The sequence below is a fragment of the Wyeomyia smithii genome, chromosome 3 (genome assembly GCF_029784165.1).
Source record: "Wyeomyia smithii strain HCP4-BCI-WySm-NY-G18 chromosome 3, ASM2978416v1, whole genome shotgun sequence".
Lineage (NCBI taxonomy): Eukaryota > Metazoa > Arthropoda > Insecta > Diptera > Culicidae > Wyeomyia > Wyeomyia smithii.
This window is the reverse complement of record NC_073696.1, coordinates 52,529,046-52,547,661: the sequence shown is the minus strand read 5'-3', so window position 1 is coordinate 52,547,661 and position 18,616 is coordinate 52,529,046. Positions and strand designations below refer to the sequence as shown.

The 18,616-nt window shown below is 37.4% G+C and overlaps 1 protein-coding gene across 23 annotated transcripts in view; it reads left to right on the top strand.

The window, feature by feature from the left end:
• The window catches only part of LOC129732202 (probable serine/threonine-protein kinase yakA), a 320,944-nt gene that overhangs the window by 96,037 nt on the left and 206,291 nt on the right, over nucleotides 1–18,616 (top strand). For 2 of the 23 annotated variants that reach the window (XM_055692840.1, XM_055692832.1), the window contains exon 1: nucleotides 13,480–15,632. The exons of the other annotated variants lie outside the window; for them this stretch is intronic. The gene's annotated coding sequence lies outside the window, so the exon portion shown is untranslated. Of the gene's footprint in view, nucleotides 1–13,479; nucleotides 15,633–18,616 lie in introns of those variants that run through there. 23 annotated transcript variants of the gene reach the window in all.

The window sequence follows — 18,616 nt, the reverse complement described above, 5'->3', positions numbered from 1 at the left end:
ACATTATTTTTTTATCGAAAAATCCAGACTTTCTTCTACAGTTTTCTTGATAACAATCCAAACGTTGAATTAAGCTGTCATTCGATATGCCAAGTTAAAAGTGTATTAAAAATGCAACATTTTGTAGAAAAAAGAAGTCAAAACTAACTAGTTTCTGCCAAAATATGGTCAATACAATTCATGGTGCTCTAGAGTCACCATGAGCGGGAAAGGGTTAATGGCTCATTAGACGCTTGTTCTCGTCGAGTTCTAAAGTCGTTGCGGAGCCAACACCGCCTACTAAATACCGGAATATTACCATGAGTTTGAGTGATTTTCGATCCGGCAAGATGATGGCATTCTAGTGTGGCAGCAGGGTTTTGCATTAGCCGTGCCCGGCGATGAAGTCGTATTTTCGAGAACACGCGAAAACAATCAAAACAAACTCCGGCTTGGATCGCCGATTTTACGCTGCTGTCGCTGTGGTGGTGGATTGTTGCGACCTCTCGCACACATTTTCAGACTCTGCTGGTCTGGTCGGCTTGTGATGCATGCAGCAGCAGCGAACGGCCGGAACGAAAAGGGGCAGTGAAATTTGCATTTTGACGCATGTCCAATGTGATGCATGGAGACCGAAAGCTGCTCATGTTGAATAAGACAGAGAAAGAGGGAGAGAGCAACGATGGTGACTACATACTGGCGGCTACTCGCCCCATTAGACCTTCGTGAGTGTTTGGGTGGTTGCCTTCATCACAATCTGCATGTTGTCATCGATCCTTCTCAACAAAACATACCATAATATAGAATGCATAGTCTTCGATTGTAGTGCCAGCCATTGGTTCAGCAGCAGTATCAGTGTATGTTCCCGTCGTGCAACTCAAGTTCGCAAATGTCGCTTACATATATCTAGGACCACTGTCGAAACGCATGATTGAAAGTTATAAATAAGAACCCCTTCCGAGCGGTTGACGTAAGTCGTGGAAAGCCAGCCACGCTTTGCTCTGCTAAAATGCGGGGTTTACTCGAACAATTAGCATTTTTTTGGGGACACCATCTCTCCGTAAGCGCTTCAGATTTTGAATCATTTATACACAGCCGCTGCCGAACAGCCGCACAACACTGTTGTACAGAAATCAAAACCGAATACCTGAAAGTGAAGACATTATTAGAAATTTCACAATCAAAACACGGCGAAACATCTACACGCGCGCCCATTTACTCCGTACAGTATAGGTTCGTTGAGAGACTATTTGAGATCCGTGGTTCTCATAATCGTGAGAAAGCGGTTTAAAACATGGCTGAGTGCCTCCGCTTCAGAAAGCCCCACGGAACAAGATCGGTGATTGATCGTAGTCGAGTTCCGCGACTGATGTTGCTGGGTGGTGGGAGGTTCGTTCGCTCACTATATTTTTCTTTCTCTCTCTTTCTCATTGCTGCGGTGTTTCACTCACGGCAACAGCACAGTGATGGAAACAAAAAAATGCTGATGTTTTTGGTTTTGTTGATTATACACGCTGCTAAAAATACTAAGACTAACTACAACGCCACTAAACAAACTGGCTGAGCTCTGTATGACGGTGTTCATCGGCAGTTGGTGTTAGGTATCGGTTTACTACCAGTCAGCAGGTATTGTGTATATGTGGAGGAAATAAGTGCTCGTTCTTCTCGTTCACCGCCGCTCTGATAAACTACTCCTCGCTAGTCGCCACCAATTTGCACGCATTAGATACAATAACAACAACAGCGCACTTGAGTCGTATTGAAATTCGAATGCTAGCTGCTAGGGTTGGCAACTTAACGATGGAACATTTGTATATTTTTTCAATGCGAAGTACCTGATTTTTTTGAAAAAAAAAAACGGCCACAGTAATTTTGTCATCCAATAACAATCTAATCGGACTCATTAAGATTCAAATTGTTTCATTGTAAACCAATAACCAAATAACCGGGAATTCCAATACCAAACCGGGAAATACAACCTAACCCAATACTAAAGCTTGAACATTTTCGTATTTTTCCCTGCCGCATACTGTATTAAACTACTCAATTATGAAGTTATTTATTTATTTATTTTTTAGGTTACCAAATAACTGAATTAAAAAACATTGAAATTATCAAATTTATGAAATATTATGGTGATTAACTGATGCTATATAAAACTGGCAACGAAGCCAACTAGGTGTTGCAAATGCGAATATCACTTTACATATAATTTTCATATCTTATGATACAAACGATGCACACTTGTACCTGGCCATAACAGCATCTTTACTGTTGTTTTAAACGGGTTTCAATTCGTAAAATTTAATACACTTTTGAAATTTACTAGACAAACGACACGCATCTCTTGGTGGCTCCAAAAACATCTCTATTGTTTGTTAGTTTAATTCAGTTCTAAAAATGAAAATGATTACTTTTCAAAGCAGTCTTGTCCTGTCGTATCTAGCGGTACGATCCTATTGACACTAACAGTCTCTTCCGAGCCGAGCCGAGACTCAAACTTACGACGACTGGCTTGTTAGGCCAGCACTGTAACTCGAGTCCAACTGGGAGGGTATCTTTGTGCATTTATCAACACATAAATTGCAAGTTCATCAAGCAGACAGTATGTGAAGTAGAGAGAGCGAAAAATAAGCGAACTGGAAATATGATACAGATTTGGAAAATTATACCGCATCCCGACGGGATAGTTAAAAAAAAACATAAATTGCATTATATCACTTTCGAAGTGGGCACTGTCATGGGCAAAAAATGCACATTCTAATGAAGCGATGCCTTTGCGCGAAAATATCGTGTAACATGAAATCATCCGGTGAGCCAGAGTTGTGTGATGATACAAAAACTCAGTGGGCATAGCGCAGAGCCTTACATCAATGCTATACGATAGGCTATTTCAGATGTTTTTCGAAAACAACAATAAATTTTAAAAATTAAAAACTTCCTATTGATCTCAGAGTGCGGTGGTTCACAGGGTCAGTTCTAGTTTTATAGAGTCTAGGATAAAAATATATACTTCCAGTATGGTCCAATGGCCTTCTAGTAGAGAGTATGAATCACTCAAATAAACACAAAAGCATCCTTTTTTCGATACCAAGCAATGTTCCTTGATCATATAATTTTTTCGATATAATAAATACTACAAGGTATACAGCCCTAGGGGTTGTATGAAACGGTGACGTACGACAAATATAAATAAGTGGTCACCCGATTATATCTCACCCTGATGATTTTTGGCGTGATAAAATAGGGAAAGTGATAAAACCGGGAAATTTTTAAAATTTTATTTTTTTTATTGAAGATTTTAAATCAATAACTAAATACGTAAAATCAGTGATTTTAATTTTTTTTTTAAATTTATCTGTACAAACATATGAAAAAAGCTGCAGTTGTTTTTTTATAAATCGATATATCTGAATAATGACAAAAGATAGAGAAAAGTTGTCAAAGGATGAATTTGAGAAAACTGTCTGAGCTTTTATAAAAAATATTTAAAAAATTCAATTTGAGATCCTGTACTGAAAAAAAATTTCAAAAACAAAAAGTGACTATAAAAAATCGATAATCACTATTTTTTTAAAACATTTTTTTAGATAGATAATTCAGTTGCCTAAAACTTTTCTGAACAAACCTAAAAAAATAAAAAACCTAAAAAAATCGATGTAAAGTTGCAAATAAATTACAATTAAGTTTTTTATTCGTTTGAATTGGTAAAATGAATTACTTGCTTTTTTGTAGCGCAGTACCATAAGCAAAATATTAGATGTTATCACAACACTGAACTTTGCCGAAGACAGCATGCTGATATCTCTCACATATTGCAACCAGAAAAATTTTAAAATGTAAATAACGATTTTTAATGCCTTCTCATAGAAAACTTTATGTTGCTTGCAATATGTAAGAGATAGGAACATAATGTCTTCTGTAAAATTTCTTGTTTTGAGATCACCTAATACTTTGCCTAAGACACCAAGCGTCTATCTTTATCTGATGAAAAAGTAAATACTCTATCTCACTTTTAGGAGGATTGATCACCCAGCTTTCTACATCAAAAGATGCGTTTTTCAATATTTTGAAACTTCTCCGAACATATTATACGGTTATAATAAACATTTGTATCACTATTCAATTATTCGCACGATAACAGCTAAATGTAACATTGTGCATCGGTTGAATTTTTAATGTAAACTGCATCCAGAATGATACACAGAACTATGAAAAATATCTTAAATATCGCAGCGTAATAGAAAATCAGTTCACCCTGACATTTTTTCAATGAAATGTTTTATGATGATTAAATCGGGTGAAAAATGTGATAAAATCGGGGGCAGATAAAATCGGGGGCAGATAAAATCGGTTACAGATATAATCGGGTGATTACTGTATTGATTTTAACTCTTGTTTAACATATTTCTCTACGCCTTTTACACACCGTGTATCTAACGCAGGTATAAGGGCTCCATTTGCTATCGTGTTAAGAACAAGAATGAAGTTGAATTTTCTACACGCAGTCTTTTGAATCGAGCTCGAGTATCGAGCGTAGATTTTTGCAATGAAGGCGGAGCCACGCAGATTCGAAAAAGAGAAACGAAACAAAACACTTTCAATACTACTGAATTATTGTCATGAGCACCAAAAGAAAATTTGTGCTTTTCTGATGCGAAAATTACCCTGGTAGTTATTGTAAAAATGATTATTAAGAAATACATGAGAATTACACATTAGTAGTAGTTGCGAAAACTCTCATAATTTTTATCTTCAAGCATTCATAGTTCTGAAAAAACTGATTCCATAATTTTCAAATAGAAATGTGTGCTACAGAACGCTGATGATCGCACCACCGGTAGCATCGAATATTCTGCTTGGCCGCACATAATAAATTTGCTCTCCGCTCTGCCCGCCGGTAGCTGTGCCAGCAAAATATCCTGCAGCATACGATGGTACATGTTGCTGTCGTATGCAAAATAAAGTTAAGGTGATCCGCAGTGCCTAGAAGTTGTCTCGTACGCAGCTCTCGCCGCGTATCCCAACAGCCATACTCACCTCGCTACCGTGTGACGAACAAGAATGAAGTTGAATTTTCTACACGCTGTCTTTTGTATCGGGTTGAGCATAGCAAGTTGAGTCAGAATATGTAGGCAGTGGAATTTATTCCGCCCATGTTATTGTTGTCCGTGCACGGGAAGCAAGGCATTAGCGAGGGGAATGTATGGGAAAGCTTGACCTTGGAACTTTTCACCTTTCACCATTAAACAGTGATGCAACAATGTTAAACATTATATTAAACAATTGTCACACAATTTATGTATCCATCGACACATAAATGACTAAGATGCATTGAATCGTTCGCTTGCTATAATCGTTTTAAATCTGACGCAACATTTACATTTTCAATTTTACAAAATGTAATCTAGCATAGGAAACAAAGACGTAGTCTTACGTCAAAACTTTCCAATGTTGCGTAGTTTTCAAATGCGCACCAAAAAAATTCAACTAATCCGTTTTACTTCAACATGCTTTGGTGTTTTGAGCAAATGGTATAAGTCTCTTTGTTGCGCAGGATGAGCATGTCAAGACTGCTTGCAAGTAAACCACACAATTTGTGCGTAGTCCCAGCAGCCTTCTTTTGGTATGCTGAAATCGATACTACATTGTGTAGTCTCGATTTCAGTAGTGTACCAACAGAAATCTTATTGTGAGTTGGCTTTAATTAAGCTCAAATCAATAAATTAAAACATTTGTGTGTGGCTCCAGTAACGTTTTTACAGTCTGTTGGTCTAAACCTCATCATTGTATATCACCAATCAGCCTGCTGAACAGAGAATGAAACGAAATAAGCTAGAAACAGACGGGTAACAATTATATGATGATCCAATAACACTGGTCAACACAGGTGCACTCCAAAACCTCAAACACAAAAAAAAATGGAAGATTATAGCTATTCATCCATTCCAGTGAATTTTGGTCTAGCCACTAACTTTTTTTTTCAGAGGCTTAAATGAATTTTCTCGTAAACATAACGTTGAAGCGACGAACCCGGCGAGCAATTACTATGCAAACTCTCATGTAAGTGGCACCAAAATTAATAGGAATACTTGAATAGCTATAATCTTTTAGTTTTTCCGGTTTAAGATTTTGAAGTGCACTATTTTTCATTTTGTCGACCAGTGCTATTTTGGTTCAGTACATACTTGGTAATATTAGTTATATATTGTTAGTTCAACGTGTTTATAAATTTTCTGCTGTCTCACATCATTGTAAGGTTTCAGGAGCTTCCCAGTTGGCCTCGGGGTAAGATGGTGGAATAATCCCAATGCCAATGCAGGTGTCGATGGTTATGGAGTGGTGTGATCCACTCACAATGAACCTAAACTGGTCTAGACTCAATCCTAGCCGGTACAGATTTTCTGAAGAGCAAATTTTGGTGCGCCGGTCCGTTAAGTTCTGTGTGGAGTCGCCTCCCCAAGTGTCGGTTATTGGTACAACAGTGGCGGAACTAGATCGACGGAAAATAATTGTTAAATTAATTTGAATTAAGTTTAACATTTATGAAATAATATTCTGAAGGCTTTAGAATCGGAACCTGTCTCAAAATTATATGTTTAATTGCTTGATTACTCCTTCAAAACAAAAAAAAACTTTTTGTTAATAAAAACAAAAAAAAATTGTAAGGGACATTGGGAATAAAATCACACAAAATGCACCTGGAAATCTGGAACGTTAGTTTAACTGTAAAATTGACCTAAGTTTGAAAAAAAATAATACCAACCATTTTTTGTAAAAAAAACAGCAAAATTCAACTAGAAATTGGTTTTTTTTTTGATTGAGAGAAAGGCACACTATTTTTTAGAATTCAGCTCATAATTGCCGTGAAATAAAGTATGAAAATAAAAAATATACCTTACTGCTTTTTACGCGTTTTTCTTACGCGGATTTTGGAATTTACGCGTTTTTTTACGCGGATTCCGGAATTTACGCGGTTTTTTTTTACGCAATTTCCGCAGATTCCGAAATTTTCGAGGTATTGTTATTCTTACGCGGATTCCAGAATTTACGCGTTTTTTTTACGTGGCACGTATCCCCCGCGTAAAAAGCGACTTTAGCGTACTCAAATTTTGTTAAAGATCTCCATGAAAATTTTTCAAAAATCGGAATTTAATTTGAGGTCAGCACTAACAAAAATGCAGCAAATGTAGCAAAAGTTTTTTAAAGCTATATTTTTTTAGGTTTCAAATTACTGTAATTAAAATTTCGTTAAAAATTCTGAAATCAGGAAAGCGGGGTCAGAGAACAGGTTTCTCGTTGAGGACGGAGAGTTAAATTCTTTTTTAAGTAGTAAAGCAGCCGCCTGTGAAAGAATAGCAACATCAGTATAAAAAAAAATCCAACACTGAGTCTAGAAAAGTGAAAGCGATCTTCAATTATTTACGTAAATAACAAAATATGCATTTGGATACCAGGAAATGGGTAATAAATAGGTTTAAAGATGCAAAAAATTATTCTTAAATAAATTTTGAATTGGCTGGAACTAACGAAAATTTATCTCTATTCGAGGTCGAAAATGCGTTAGTTATTTTAAAAATTCTTCTATCCAAATTCGATACAATAAATCACGAAATGCTCGTTGATAAACTGGAAGCTTATGGAATAAGGGGAATAGCCAAATCACTAATTAGGAGCTATCCCTTTAACAGATTCCAGTTCGTATCAAGTGGGTACTTCAAAAGCTCTCTCGGAGCTGTGTCGATTGGTGTGCCCCAAGGTAGTAACTTGGGGCAATTCTTTTTTTTTTTGCTATTTATTAATGACCTGGCCAAGCTAGAGCTTCATGGAAAATTACGTCTCTTTGCTGTACCGTCAGTCTTCTATCAACAGAGGCGACGCGTGACCAAGTGGGCTACCTGTTCAGTCAGCAACAGTATCGTGATAACAGTTTCGAAAACTTTTATCTTTCTACATTTATCTATTTGGCAAAGAAATTCTACGGTCTATTATGACCGCGAGTTTTCAGATAATTTTCTCGTAGAATAATGATATCTGCATCATTTCATAGAGGAAATCTTTATCCACATTTATCACATCATGATTCTCAATGATCGGTTTCAGTCGTAAATAACTCTTGATCCGTCCAAGAACAAGAAATGTTCGCTCGACGGATGGCGTTGTGATATGCAATGTCAGTATCATTCAGGTTTTGTCCAACGATAATTAAAATTATGTTTATGATCTTTTTGCCTCTAAACTTTTCGCATGAGTAAAAAACCTATCTTTGTTTACCAAATCTTAGTTCAATGCTAAAGCGTTTGAGAAGACAAACGTATACTCTGCGAGGTTCAAGTTTTAGAATGAACAAAATGGGTGTAGAGGTTTGAATGAAACTATACATCGACGGAAGAATTCCACCACATTGACAGAAATAATTAATGAATTTGCTCGTTTTCATTTGCACTACGAAAGCTCTGAAGATGAATCTGCGAACTCTCGCGGCCACGTGGTCTCTCTCGAAATTTCAATGACGTCGAGAATAGAAACAGAAAGGCATAACGAAACAGAGTACCAGACACTAAAGAGAGGTGGTGTGTAATGAATGTTTTCTCTCGCGGACATCGGTTTTGTTCAGCAGAAAGTTTGAACCAAAAATGTCATTTTTACGCGAGGCGTCGCATTAGTAGTGGTGAGTATAAATGACTACGTCTACCCTGCCGCACTTGAAGGTGCAGAGAAGTATTGAACGACGGTTAGTTCAGGTGAAAGGTCTGAACAAACGGTAGGGGAACTGTGGGTATAATGGACAGGGGTTCCAAAATGGACACCCATTTAAATCTCGACTATTACGTTGAAAAATAGCACAAACTTCTTTGGCATCTTACCTTAGAGGCACTAGAAGTTTTTTGAGACAAAGTATGCGAAAAAACACGTGTACATTCGTGGTGGTGATGTTATTTTTGGCCTACAAAAAATAAGGTTTTTTCTAGTGTAAAACAGTATTTTATAACGATTTTTCTGCAAATATCTATACTCAGACTACTAACCAACAGAAATCATCAAAGGTTAGTAATTGTTTAAATGATTTTCTCGATATATTTAGGTATTTTCAATAATATGTATGTGCGGGTAAAATGGACAGCCCATGGTGATGGGGAAAAAAATGTGTTAATTTCCATTGAAAAATCTAGATGCTTCGTGTTTATATCGGAAAACGCAAAGGTAAACTCGGACCGATGAACAGATGACTGCGGCTAATCGTACCGTTGAATGCGGAATGTCCATAAAAAAAACTTCCGCCATTTCTCAGTTTCTTGCGGATATGGTCATATATTGTTATTAATTCTACGACAAACGATGAAAATTGAACTGTTGGTGAATGCATAAGTGTATCAAGTGCTATGGAACAACATTTTACTATCTGTGAAGGGATAATTATTGTTCACGCCCAAGGTGCTCATATTACCACCTCCATATGTTCATTTTACCAACACGTGTCCATTTTACCCCCAAAAAACTGCTTTCGAAAATGCTCATGAAAACTACGAAAAATACTATATTTGAATACTGCTTCTTATTTTTTGTATTAACCATTAGTGGCTCAGTTAATGTGCGCTATCCACTCATAGTTGTAGTATTAAACTGTGGAGGAAATTGGAAAATGGCTTAGGGTGTCCATTTTATCACCCCTTCCCCTAGTCATTATTGCGTCTGGGTTGCGTTGCGTGTGAGTTGTATGGCGTAGTCTGAAGTGTAGCCCATCAGGTTACATTCTTCATGGTGCATAAATTTCCACTATGTAGAAAATAAAATAAGGATGTTCGGGATAACATTAAAATTACAAATAAATTACCTTCGATGATTTTTCATCCACTCTACAAATGTGAAAAAATCACTTTTTTTCTGAGATTGTCTACCTGTCCTATGAACAGGTTGAACAGGTGGACGAGACGCCTCTGTCTATCAAGGAACTAAATGCGCTGCTATCCAGCTTCAAATCGAACAGGTAAAATTGTAGAAGCTTTGAAAATATGAAACTTCGTTGAAATTCTATCTTCATTGGGTACAAAGTTTTGAAGAATATTATATGGAAAGTACTAAAAATTTAGTATTTATACGCTAAACTTTTGATAGTTGCGTTTCACACGAAAACGTTGTTCGGAAAAATTGTAGGGGCACATAGAACACGCATTTTTGCTAAAGGCCACATTCCTCCAGGACTTTTCCTTACAAAGTTATAGCATATTTTAACTTATTTTTCCGAAAACTATAATAACGTATAGAGTAAAAAGGAGCAAGTGGAATCATGATGTCAATACTTTTTCTTAACGTTTAGCTCAACTACAAACTGCTGTAGGTTCCATTTGGTTCCTATCTTCCTAAAATTCCTATCTTCATTAGATGAAGAGTTACCGAGTATTTGACAGGAAAGATACCTGAAATTTATTTTTTGTACCTTACTTTTGTTAGTTGCATTTTACAAGAAAACGTTGTCCTAAGAAAGCATTGGGGCATACAAAATACACGTTTTTTTTGAAGACTTCACATCTTTAGGACTTTTCCTTACAAAGTTACAGCATATTTTAGCATTTTTTTCGATAACTTTAAGAATATGTAGGAAGTGAAAAAAAGTGTCGATTGAGACAAATGGAACCTCCAGCAGTTTGTAGTACTAGAGTTAAATTTTGAGGAGAAGTCTGACATCATGATTCCATTCGCCCCTAGTTACCCTATACGCTCTTAGAGTGATCGAAAAGGTAGGTTAAAATATGCTATACCTTTGTAAGGAAAAGTCCTACAGATGTGTGTTCTTCGACAAAAATGTGTGTTTTGTATGCCCCAATGCTTCTTCAGAGCAACGTTTTTTTTTTGTAAAATGCAACTAACAAAAGTTAAGTAAAAAGAACTAAATTTTATGTTACTTTCATATAAAATACTCTGTAACTCTGTATCCAATAAAGATAGGAATTTTGTTTTATGGGCAAAGTTTTATGTCTTCACAAGTTCTAGACCATCGCCAAACAAACCGTTTCTTTATCTCTTAACACAAAAAAGTTAGTGTTGGTTAAATATGAAAATCTACTATTACATATGCTAGCCGTATTCTTATAGGGGTGGATTGGAACAAATGGAACGTATAGCAGTTTGTAGTACTTGAGCTAAACGTTAAGCAAAAGTATTGGCATCATGATTCCATTCGTCTCTTTTCACCCCATACATTCTTATTGATTGATTGATTGATTTTTATTATAGAGCCTTTAACCTGAGGGGTCATTCAGCTCTTGCATATACATTCTTAAAGTTATCGGAAAAATAAGCTAAAATATGCTATAGCTTTGTAAGAAACAAAGAAAATATGGTCTTTGGCAAAAATGTGTATTTTATGTGCACCAATAAATTCCCCGAACAACGTTTTCGTGTAAAATATAACTGACAAAAGTTACGTACAAAGTACTAAATTTCGAGTAACTTTCATTTAATATACAGTCATACCTCGATATAAGGCAACTTTATTTTTATTTTCGTTACGTTATATCGAAGCAAAACAATTTTTTTAATTTATGCAAGAATGTTGATGATTACTCATATATGCGCGAAAACCCATTTTCTATCACCTATCAGTATTTTTAAACCTTGCTTATGCCCATTTAGGAATATTTTCAGAAGCAAAAAAAATTTTTTTTCTTCAATTGATACACAGATTACTCAAAGATGCGTGTAAACCTATTTCCCATCACCTATCAGTAATTTTAAACCATTCTTATGCGCATTTAGGACAGTTTTCAACAAGCGAAATTTTTTTTTTCAATTGATGCATGACTGTTGATGGTTACTCAAAGATGCGCGAAAACCAATTTCCCATCACCTATCAGTATTTTTTACCCTTTCTTATGCCCATTTAGAGAAAATTTCAACAAGCAAAAAAAAATTATTTTTTTCTAATTGATGCAAGACTGTGAATTGTTACTGAAGGATGCGTGAAAACCTATTTTCCAACATCTATTAGTATTTGTAAACCTTTCTTATGCCCATTTAGGACAATTTTCGCATTAGTTTCATTAATTTTTAAACTTATTGCTAACATTTTTTTGAAGCAATTTATACCCCAAAAACAGTTGCTGTATCATTTATTTTCAATTTCAATTCATTTTAAAAAGTTACGTTATATCGAGGTAAAAGTTACGTTATATCGAGTTACGTTATATCGAGGTTGCCTTATATCGAGGTCAGACTGTACTTCATAACTTTGTACCCAATGAAGAGTTTCATACTTTTAAAGTTTCTACAACTTTGCCAAATGAACCATTACTCTATCTCTGAAATTTTTTTTAATTTTAATATAGTGAATTTTTCATATAATTGTTTAGAAGACACCATTAAGTTAAGATGAGGGTAAAAGGCGATATGGAAATAAGTTCCACTTTTTGCATTTTTGGACCACTGTGCATTGGCTACACGTTTTATGGAGCACTTTCCATGGTTTTCAGCGCTTCCGAAAAGCTCGAAGTGTGCCCTTTGTGTCTAGTGTGATACCTCGGTCAAGATTTGCATTCCTTAGCCATAAAAAGTCGAAACATCATCAGCAGCTGATTTACCTCTTTATTTCTCCTTTCCAGTTTTATAATAAAAGAGTGAATTAACATTGTTCAACTTATTTTATTTGTGCATTATTAAACCCGGGAAAATATTAATTATTAACCGGAAAAAAACCCGGGAATTTTAAATTGAAAATCCGCTGGCCTACTACAGAAAACCTAATACCCTAACTGTTAAAAATCGTCCAAAATGCAGGCATAACACTTAATACTATGAATTTATATTGCTTAAAATTAGTGAAGGTTTAATATTTGTCCTGGTCACAACGTTGTTCCACAAGTTTGACAGTTTAGTTACTGTTTTCCACAGCGCATGAATTATGACTAAAAGTCTGAACCATGCAAAGTATCAATCACGAGTCTAACCTTCGTTGTGCGTCAGGTGACTTCGAAACCGATGTATATGGTCTTATTTCTGCTTACTCGGAACGTTTTGCATCCACTTGTATTGCTCAATCATCTCACTACCTCCGGTTGAATCATAATGCCTGTTTTGGCACACCAAAATAGCGAACCACACTGTTTCACAATTCCACCCAGTCCACAGTTCCTTTGGTGCGTTGAAACCTCAGAACCCTAGCCCCATAGCAGCCGTTTTCCGCCTGTTTTGGTATCCAACCGTTGAAATTCTCTGTCCTGCCCAAACAAGGTCTTGGAAAAGTAGGTCTAGGTGGGCAGACCTTCAAAACCGTTTATCTGCCAACCCTATCCAACAACTTCCGAGCTGCACACAGTTGGTGTGTCCACATACACTGCGCTCTGGTGAGATCCGGTCGCGGTCGCTCAGTGCTGCTGAGTTCATTGCGCTCTCCGGGGTTTCTCTCGCGTGTACCCACCAAACAGTATCACGGTATCTGCTCTTCTTGCGCCGTGACGGTCGCACGCAACCATCTTTGTGCTGAGCTCCGACTGCGGCTCAGTTTGAGTTCGTACGTCATGTGAATCGGTCGGTCGGTCCGGACGACATTACCACCAGGGTAAACCGGTGTACCCCGCTTCGCGTTACTGTCTGGCCGTACGTGCGTGCGTGCGCCAGCCTGTGTGTGTGCACACGTACCTTATTACAATCAGTGTTTCACGTTTCGTGTCCAAAGTCCGTCGCTGCAAAGTATGTCCTGCGGTCTAAAATCTCCGAATGTCGTCGTCTCTGCGCGGAGACCAGGCACCCGTAGTGTCATCGGTTCCGGCACGTCCGAGCGTGATTCGTCGCCCTTTGAGCGTTCCGAATAGTGACAATCTAAATCGTTATTTATCCAAAACAGAAAATAAATATCTTTAATTGTTATTATTGGTGGAAGTGATTTTCCGTAATAATTTGAGAGTAGTTCTTCGCTCTTTGAGCAGCCAGAAAAGAAGCAGCAAAAAACAGCAACGGCAGCAACAGCAGTAGTTTTGTGGTAGAAAAGAAGCGAAAAATATTTTCAAACTTGTTCTTGTAGTGGCCAGCACTAGTTGTGTGTAGTGCTCGACCCAAGCAAGATACCAGGCAACTCGCGCGCGTCACGAAGACCCCCAGAAAACGAGTCTGGTCAGCGCGCGGACGACATTGAGCCTGTGTGCGCAAGTGGTACTTTTTGTGTAAAGGTATGAGATTATGTGGCAACAGCAACAGCAGCACCAGCAAAAGCGAAGACGACGACATATGCAGTAACAACGAAAACAACGTCAGCAGAAGCAACAGCCGGAATATACGCTTTCAAGGATTGTGCAACGCACGAACAAATGATCGAATGCAACTTGTTCCGGAGGAAGGCTTTCGAGAATTTACCGCTGCTGGTGTAGCGGAATGTGCTGTTGAATCAAGCCAGTGAGTGAAGGAATGAAAGAGGAAGCAAAAAAAGGCGGAGAAAGAGAAATGTGCGAATAAAGAGCAGCACAGAAAAGTGCGTTTCGTATTACCCTCCTCTCCATGCAAAAGGGGAAAATCGTGCGAAATGTGTTAAGCAGAAAAGGTGTTCATGATTACCTGTTACAACGGTTATAAATTATCGAATAATGTTGAGAAAAGTGATAAACCCATGTTTTATTTATTGATGCACTGAACATGTTTCATAACAGAATTGAATTAGCTAAATAAACATCTGGCCCGCTGCAAGTCGTGAAAGTTTGAAACGCAAAGAAAGACTGCTATCGGGGATGAAGAACTTCCAGATAAGATTTCCCTCTGTCACCAAGTAGAAGAACACACAACTTTGCGATCGTAAAAGTTAAATAAAAAGAAGAGCGAAAAAGTGACTATAACTCACCAATGTTATCAGCAAATGGATTGTGGTTTCCTGATAAGCTTACCGTGCACATACTGTGTTCTCGATCATCCCAAAGAGTGAAGTGAACGCGAGGTTTTGTTTCTACATTCGTGTACGCAAGTGTCAACTTAGAAGCGTGGAGAAAGAGCTTTAGCAAAGTTTCCCTTCGATTTTACCGGATAATAATTACCGTGGTCATTAAGAAAATGAGCCCCCGTTTCACTAGAAATTCGATGCATTGAAAAAAAACCTGGTCAGTACCGTCAGCTTCGACGTAGTGAATGAGCAGTGCAACAAATTTCCGTATCAACCGAATCAAGAGAGAGAGAGAGAGGTGAAAAAAAGTGTGCTAAGTGATTAAAAAGTGAGGAATAAAAGTAAACCAACAAATAAAGAAAGCATTAATGACGACGGAGCTGTGTGATAATTGATAAAAGCGGAAAGAAAAAGAAGAAGATAATACATCAGCAGAAGTGTTTTGTGCTCTATCGACCCGAAAAGGAAGTGTTCGAAGGAGAAATGAAAAATCTATAGGAAAGCGAAACATAGCGGAAAGAGCGAAGAATCGAAACGAAGGCAGCCGGGCGAAATTGGAAGTGGAATACCGGATTTGTCAAGTGCGAATCGGTAGCAACGGTGATTGATTTTTTTTTCCAGTTGCAACAAACAACGGAATCCGTTCCGAAGTGGTGTGCATTTATGTGGCAGCATATGTGCTGAATGCATTCGGGAGTCCTGTTTTCAGTGTTTGTTCCGACATCATCAACATTTCTCCGGCTGGAACGTGTCTAAACAGTGCCTCAAAATTTGGAATTACTCGTTAGAGTCGGTTAGTATCTGGGCGGTGTTTGTTGATTCTCGGCTTGACGGATTGTTTACACTCGTCAAAGCAGAAATCTAGCCGAGGGGGGAGTTAATTAACGGAGCGATTCATATTGACTTTAGCGCACAGCAGCCATTCTCGCCTCTATCGATTTTGCCCTCGGTGGCAGCATCGCTTGTAGCAGGAAGGTGCTCCAGTAATGAGCCATTAATGTGCTTTTGGGTTGTTTCGAGTTAATTTTATAACTTAAAAGTTTTTTGTTTTGGTTTATCGAGATTGTCGTATAATATTTTTGTGTGGAGTAGACTTTTGTCTATTTTTTTCAAATCTATAAAACAGTTTAATGATTTTCACTGCGCTTTGGATAGAATATTAAACACTTCTCAACTAACCTTTTGTTCTATGATAGTATTGAAAATGTGAAGTAAGATTTTCAGGCGCAGCATAATATAGTTTACTACATTGTATTTATATAAAAAATATTTTAAACTTCACTCAAATGATATCTTTAACATAACATTTTTCGAATGCTCAACTACACGAATGGCGACAATGAAACTGTTTTCAAGATGGCAGCCCATTCCTGCAGAAATGGTCGGTTTAAAGGTCATCATTTCACGTTTGTACATGAAATTATACAACACTTACATGAGACGTTACTTGCAAGATTTTTTTACTAATACAAGTGAACCGTCAACAGAGGTATTACTGATTCACCTGAATTACTCATTATAACGAGTAGAAAAAGACTGAACAAGGACCGTACTTTGTCGATGGAAACCTGGTTGCGAGTATCTTAGAGTTTATGACTTCATCAAGCTTCACATCTATTCAACACTTTTCATGATGTTGAATTCAGTTAAGTGGTCTACCTTTAGCCTATTAATTTACCTGGTTCTAAATATCTGTGGAGAAGCGTTCTTGAAACTTCTAATCAGCATTGAGCAATCTTCAAGTTATGTAAATGTATGTAGTTTTACAAGGGTACGAAAGATGAATGTCAACAGAAGGTAGAAAAGTTAGGCTCAGAAAAAAAATTGTTTGCCTCATCGAGACACGGGATTGCAATCTTCGATGTTTCAAAGAATCAAACAACAACAAAAATTTGTGGAGCTGCGTCGAATACTACAGAGTGCGCTCTAAAAAGCGGTTGACCGTGGGCTCAAATTCTATTAAAATCAGACCATTCGGTGTCGAAGGACTAAAACAGGGATTTATTCTGAAGATTCTGGTCTGACTCTTCGGAAATTTCTTTGACCAGAGAATGCATCCATCTTTGGTTTTTCTCCTGTATGGGCTCATCATTTCGACCAGAAAAATTGATCTGTTGCCCTAAATGCCCTAAAAAAGTTTCAAATATGTTGCTCCTTGGGCAGTTACAAATAAAAGGCAGTGGTGTAGCTAGAAATTTCTTCTGGGGGAAGGGGGTTTGACAAAAAATTGTGAATTTTGAAAATGCTGAAGAGGGAAGCGGGTTGAAAAAGAGAGAGTAATCAACATCTGTGGCTATCATGTAATAAAACGCTTACATCACTCACTTTCAATATAAGTTGCGTTGCGGGGTATGAGAGCTGGAGATTATATATTTCCTACAATCATTAGCGATACAGCTTACCGTGCAACGCACGTGCTATCTTAATAAACCATTTTGTAGTTCAGTCAATGATCAATTAAAGAGCAACCTTCGGACGGTTGTTTATGCCAATGGAAATCGGCTTTCCAAATTTTGTTTAGGGAACATGCATAAATGACGTAGCATCCGAAGGGGGAGGGGGGGGGGGGTTTGCAGTTTTGAGACGAAATGTGACGAGGGGGAGGTTGGAAGTAAAGCCAAGCTACGTAGCAAAAAAAAACCTTAAAAAGCTACGTCATTTATGGATGTTCCCTTACCGGCAGGTTTCAAAAGATTTGTCTTCTCGAAAAATTTCCACTCTAGTCGAATCGTGCAACAGCTTCTTTAAGAGCCAGGCATAGTAACAAAATTAAATTCCAGGGTGGCGAAAAAGTTATCAAAAAAATACCCTGATTTTTCTCTGATATTCCTTGAAATATAACGTTAAATTCCCTGATATCTTTCAGCATTCGGCTCAAAAAAGTGCAGCGTAGATGAACGTATCTCTGCAATTCCAGTGAAAAAAGTATTCAATCGGATATGAAGCCGAACCGTAGAGGTCCCGAATCAGCTGCTACAAAAAACAGTTTTTGCGCTAAAGAGTCGTTTATAAAATCGCGTGCCGGTCGAATAAAATTTCCCCGAATATTTTTCTGTTCTATCTAATATTTCCTGATTTCCTTGATTGAAAAATGAAGTTTTTGACATTCCCTGATTTTCCAGGTTTTTACCACCCTGGAATTCCAACAAACAGACAGACAGACATTCGAAACAACTTTCTGTTATATAGTCTAATATAGTATGTTTTTCCGTAATTTCTTCGCCATAACAAAGTGCAGATACTAAACACCTTGTTTCTCGTGGGAGAAACAACGACGACTGCATGGCAAGGAGATGAGCGAGATGGCAACAAAAAAAAGAACCACGATATAGTTTTTGAAGGCAAGAACTAAAAAGCTACAGAAGAACAAGAAAAAAAACCGTGAAAGAAAATTGTTTCTCTCCGGAGTTTCAGTAGCTAAGGTTTCAATACAATTTGTTTGATAAAATCAACCCAGCAACAGACTAGCGGTCGTTATTTTTTCCACACGGGGAATTATGTACACCGGATTTTAATTTTGCAGGATCTTTTGTTTACTCAAATCACATAATAAAACGTAATAAAATAGTTTTTTGCATGGTTTTCTTACACGGGACGCATCGCTTGTGCAAAAAAAAAAAAAAAACGGGTGTATTACAAATCGTTGGCAAATGTCTAAAAAAGTCAGCCTTTGTTATTGCAATTCTTCTAACCAGCCAATTCTTCCTTTTTGACCGATGGAAAAAAAGTTTTGGTATCGAAAAAAGAATTATGCAAAATGTCTTAGAAATGTGTGGA